A 6,375-nucleotide genomic window follows, 5' to 3' on the forward strand; every position below is an offset into this window, starting at 1 on the left:
ATCTTTGTACCATAACGAATCAATTTTCCAACTAAATGTATCAGATGTAGTGGGATCTTGTTGTAACTTTCGAATGAGTGCCCACACTTCTTCATCATTTTTCCATTCCTCCCTTGCTTCATTTATCCAATTTGGTTGGATAATAGAAATGGTGCACAACAATGCTTCCACATCCTCATCCTTTCTTGAGAGTGCATCTTCCACAAAATTTTGCTTCCCTTTTTTGTAGATGATTTCAAAGTCATAACCCAACATCTTTGTGACCCATTTTTGTTGCTCTTTAGAGGATAATCTTTGTTCTAAAAAGTATTTAAGAGTATCATGATCCGTTTTTACCTTGAAGTGTCTTCCCATTAGGTAGGGTCGCCATTTCTTAAGTGCATGTAGTATTGCCAACATTTCCTTCTCATAAATAGCTTTGTGTAAATACTTTCCCTTGATTGGACAACTTTCGAAAGAAATGGGTCTTTCATCTTGCATTAAAACAACACCAATTCCATTTCCTGAAGCATCACATTTCACAATAAAGGTTTTTGTGAAGTCCAGCGTAGCTAAGACCGGTGCTTGGCACATTGCCTCTTTAAGATGTTAAAAGGCCTTTATTGCTTTTGGAGTCCATCAAAATGCATCTTTATTCAATAATGTTGTTAGAGGTGCTGATATTCTCCCATAATTCTTAACAAACTTGCAATAATACCCTGTCAACCCGAGAAATCCTCTCAGATGATTTATGGATATGGGGATTTTCCATTCCTTAATGGCTTTAATTTTTCTAGGGTCTTCCTTAACACCTTCATGAGATAAAATATGACCCAAATATTCCACCTCTTGTACTCCAAAGAAACATTTGGAGCTTTTTTGATATAATTGTTTCTCCTCCAATAGTTTGAGCACCCTGTCAACATGTTCAACATGATCCTTCCAAGACTTGTTGTATATTAGTATATCATCAAAAAATACTAACACAAATTTTCTAAGGAAGGGTTTGAAAATAGAATTCATCAAACCTTGAAATGTAGAAGGTGCATTGGTAAGGCCAAAAGGCATGACCAAAAATTCATAATGACCCTCATGAGTTCTAAATGTCTTCAGTCTTCATTCTGATTTGATCATATCCTGAACGAAGATCCAACTTGGCGAAGTAAATTGATCCATGCAATTCATCCAATAATTCACCAATGATAGGAATGGGAAATTTATCTTTAATAGTGAGCTTTTTGAGCTCCCTATAATCCGAACACATGCACCATGATCCATCCTTCTTGTGAACCAATACTACTAGAGCAGAGAAAGAACTTTGACTAGGTTGAATTATACCAACCTCTAGCATTTCTACAACCATACGTTCAATTTCACTCTTTTGGTCATAGGGATATCTGTACAGCCTTATGTTTGGAGGAGTACTTCCTAGAATCAAATGAATAGCATGATCATGATCACGAATAGGTGGGAGACCTTCGAGAGTCTCAAATACCTTGGAATGATTGTCCAAGACTTTTTGGAGACCTGGAGAAATAGATGATTTCGATGTGGGAACCTTTAGCGAACATAATTGTGCAATTACACCTCATTGTTCCTTGTTTTGAAGCTTTTTAATACCATTAGAGCTGATTATCTTTCCCGGTTTCCCTGCAATACCCCTTAATTCAAGTTCCTTTCCTTCCGCACAAAATTTCATGAAAATTTCTAGAAAATTAAAAGCTACTGTACCCAAGGATTGTAGCCATCTAACTCCTAGTACAACATTAGCACCACCCATTGGAATGGAAAGTATTGGGCTATTTAATACATATTCTCCCATGGATAGCTTGATATTATGGCACTTTCCAGAGAAATTTATGGTTCCTCCACTTGCAAACATCACTTGACACTCTGGTGCTGGATATAGGAAGCAATTCAATTCATTTGTTATATTACAATGAATAAAATTATGGGTACTTCCCGAATCAATCAACACTATTACCTTTTTCTTCTTGATATGTCCTTCTATCTTGATAGTTTGAGGAGTGGTAATTACAGCCAATGCATTACAAGATATGGTTGAATTTATTTCTTCTTTATCTAGGGTTTTTTCCTAGAGTATATCCTCTTCTTTTGACATTTCTTGTTCCTTTGCTTCCTCCTCTTCACAATCTAGGTAGAAAAATTTCTTCTCAGCACACTTATGACCTTCAGTGTATTTGCTATCAAAACTGTAACAAATCCCTTTTGCTCTTTTTTCTTCCAATTGTTGTGGTGTCAACCTTGTAGGTTGTGGAAGGCTAGGAGAAACAACACTTCCATCTTTATAGTTGTGAGTGGTAGGCGTCCTAGTTGCCATAATTTTGCTTTCCATTTTCCTTGCTAACCTAAATGCCTTCTCCAATGAATCAGGTTCCCAAAGGTGAACCTCATGTTGGATATTATCCTTTAAATTACCTATGAACACATCAATCCTATGTTCCTCTGGAATATCTTTTACCCTTATGTTCAATTTTTGGAAGTCCTCAATGTGCTCCATCATTGAACCCTTTTGTTTGAGATTTATCAATTGGCTAAAAAAGGTGTTGATTTTTGTATCCTCATAATGTGCTATCATTTCTTCCGTAAAAATTGCCCAAGTGACAATTTGTTTACGAGAGCAAAACCCTCGAAACCATACAAACTAATTTGGTTCCAAATATAAAGTTTCAATACGTACTTTTTGTGTGTTTTATACATTATGGAGATCGAAAAATTGCTCCATCTGTAGTATCCATGTTCCGGGATCCTTGCCATCAAACTTCCTCATATCAATTTTTGGAACATGGTGCGTCTTCAATCCAACATTAGAGTCTATGAAATCATGATTAACATTTCTTTTATTCTCATCATGAGTTTCCTTTACTACCCTTTCACCATTAGTGACCATTTCTTGTAGCAACTTATTCAAATTTATCTTCAATTCCTCCATCTTATCGTCCATGCCATTCATCTTAGCATCCATGCCATTCACCTTAGCTTCCATGCCATCCATCCTAGCTTCCATCTTAACTTTCATGCCATTCATATTAGCTTCCACGCCATTCATCTTGGCTTTATTTACCTTTAGTGAGAGTGAAATTTGTTGTACTTGGTCTTGTAATTTTGATATATCATGTTGCATTTCTTCCTCTTCTTCACGAGTCATGCTAGAGATTTCAGGTTGCTTACTAGGTGTTTCCATTTTCTTTCTTTGGGGAATTAATTAATGCTAATAATTCTTCACTATTCCGTTTGAATTCCTTCAAACTAATTTTTCAAACCAACCTTATGCAAAATTTAAAAAAAAAAAAAACTACACACTTTTTTTTTTTCACTTTGTAAGAGCTCGATATTGAATCTGTTGTATCTCTGTAACTGCGGATCTTGAATATCTGAAATCTTGTCCTATGGTATCCCTTTGAGTCCTCTTTCTAACCCCACAAGTATGATTAATATTAGATCCTCCAAGGAAGAGTTATGCCAAATCTCCCACAGTGACCTAATTATAAACTAGTTTAGTAGAGTGAACTTGTATGACGTGCCACATGTCACTATTTAGACCTTAGTACCTGAAACTGATACACAGAAAACTACAGACCGTCCTCTTTCTGAAACGTCTTATGAAATTTCAATATGATGCTCAAAACAAAATTTATGATGATTTTTCCCAGGTCGCCTGTTTGGAATGTAATTCGGGAGTTTGCAAAAACTCTAACTTCCTCATATCATATCTCCGCAAATATAGCGACACAAGCTCTGAAATTCTAACCCAAAATTAAGAATGATTTCAGCTCAAATGGGTTTTTTTTTTGTCGCTTCTGAAATGTCGCAGAAAAACGTTATAGAGAAAATTCCCTGATGACTTGTTTGGAGCAGCGAAACCCTTGAATCCAAAGCTCTGATACCAAATGTTAGGAAACCAGCTCACAAAAAGATAGAAAAGATAGATTATACAAATGAACAATTTTTGGATGATACAAATGACTAAACCTCCCTTCTATATATAGGAATCTAAGGGGTCACAATATAATCAAGCCAACATAATAGTAATAACAACGGCACAAAAATAACAATAGTGGGTTTCTATGGGGCATACTAATAACAATATGGGGACAATAGGGGCACAATAATAACAATAAGGGATACAATGACAATAGTAATGGGGGAATCACTAGTATTATAGGGGCCTAACAAATGAGCTAAAGAACAATATCATACAAGAGAGGAGTTACTTCCCTACTGATCCAAATCATCATGTTTCCATCAATACAAAAATGGTGATTGTGTCAAACACCAAGACCAATCATAGAGTATTTGCCTCAGAAAATGCAGATTTTGCAGTAGCAACATAAAAGAATACAAATTTCCAGATGAAAAAGAATGAATAATTACATAAGGAGTTGGTTAGTTCAAAGCAGCATATTGATAATCTCCTTTTCAAAAATAAAAGTATATCTTCCACCAGTGCTAACAGAGAGGGATTATAGGTAGCCATACTTAAAGAAATCAAGCCACTAGAAGACACAATGTATGAGGAAATGATCACTTTGAATAAGGAATTTGCACCCTTGTATGAGGTAAAAACATGATCATAGGAGAATTTGAAAGTCTTGAAGACAACTTATGCAACTATAGATGCAATCCAGGAATGGGGCATCAAGTATTTGAATGTACCTGTAATGTTGGTTAGAAAAGGAAGGCATGATGCTAAAATGGAAAAATCAGAGATAAGAATGTTTATACAAGTCTATGAGCAGCTCAGTAATAATGTGACCAACACTATGTCAGCATATGCACAGTTGTATAGTGGATTGGAGGCCTAGCTGCGTATACACAAAATACCTTTTGTTGGTGCACTTGGGGAGATAAAAGGCAGGAATACTATTGGGCAAGAACTAGAGGAATTCTTGTACCGTATCAAATGAGAGGCCATGCAAGATGACTTAGAAGTGACAAAATACTTCGTTATGCAATATGTAGTTGAACCAATTAAGTTACATATAAAGTTATTCATGTTGTGGAATAGTGTACAATCAAGCTCCAAAACTATTTATCTAGATGCTTTAGAGGGAAAGACCAGATATAATCCATATCTACCAAAAAATATTAGATATATAGTAGTGCAATATAAATATTGGTATCAACACATCACAATGGAGCTTCATGTCACAATTAACGAGTTGTCATTCCCACAAATGCAAACATTTTGTGTTTCGTTGTATTTTGTGGATTTTTTCCATAATTTTGGAAAATGTAATTTTGTAATTGCAAAAAATAATAAAAATTTTAAATTGTGTGTGGAAGTATAAGAGTCACATGAGGAACGTGAAGAGTCTTTAGGAAGTGAAAATTTCATATGGGAGCTCAAGAGTCACATGGGAGGTGAAGAATCACCCAATTTGTTATAAATAGGGCCCATGCCTCAAGTAAAGTACTTTTAGCCTTGGCTTCTCAAGCTTAGCATAGGAGGGAGAGATCATTCTTTTGAGGAGAAAGTGGTGGCTTCATGTTCCACTATTGGGGCTAGTGATGCATCATTGTAATTGTGTATCTTGGCACTTTCACTTAATATTTTGAATCTCGATGCACTTTTATGCATGTATTTTGTATGTTGTAAGAAAATTCTTTCACATCTGTGATGTATGTTGATGTTCATTTGTACTAAGGAAAATAAACTATTTTGTTGGCTTTGGTATACATCTTAATTGAAATGTGTGTCTTACTTTCTTTTTTTATCGTTGTTAATTTGTGAACTATTTTGCGAAATAATTAACAATTATTTCTTGTATGTGTGAGTCTTTATTGGGATGGTACTATTACTTTTCTTCTAAGAGCTCACTCTTTATTTTCCCATCCATGAAAGTTATTTATACACATTGCAATTGTATGTTTCATAGAGCTAACTTACTTGTTTATCTCACTAGTTATGTGCATTTTCTCTTATGTTGATTGATTTCAGCCAACATAAATATTTAAGATCATTATAATGATAGTCAGGTCAATTTCCCAGATGGGGCTCCTATCCCAAATGGTGTGAGGTTTGATTGGGACTTCATACTACGGAGACCCCCTTTTGTTGTGTTGATTGTGTTGTACCCGTCAACATGTTAGGGGATCTCCCCAGTAAGAAGTCCCAACTAGACCTCAGACTGTTTGGAGTAGGAGTCCCAGCAGTGGGTAGTAAAGTAGTGCCTTGACTGCGGTAGTGCACAGAGGTAAGTATGATAACTTTGTCGGAAGCAAGTGTGTGACCTTGCAAAGAGTCAAGTGAGATGCATTGGGTTCTAACACACAAAAGGGGAAAGAAATTGTGTCCCTTAGAAGCTTGTAATAGTATGCAGATTGAAAGGAACACATGAGCAAAATGACATCATAGGCTAGAAGAGGAATAGT

This window comes from Pinus tabuliformis, chromosome 8, assembly GCF_031772625.1.
Source record: "Pinus tabuliformis cultivar Carrire ecotype Pingquan chromosome 8, CPIR1, whole genome shotgun sequence".
NCBI classification, from domain to species: Eukaryota; Viridiplantae; Streptophyta; class Pinopsida; order Pinales; family Pinaceae; genus Pinus; species Pinus tabuliformis.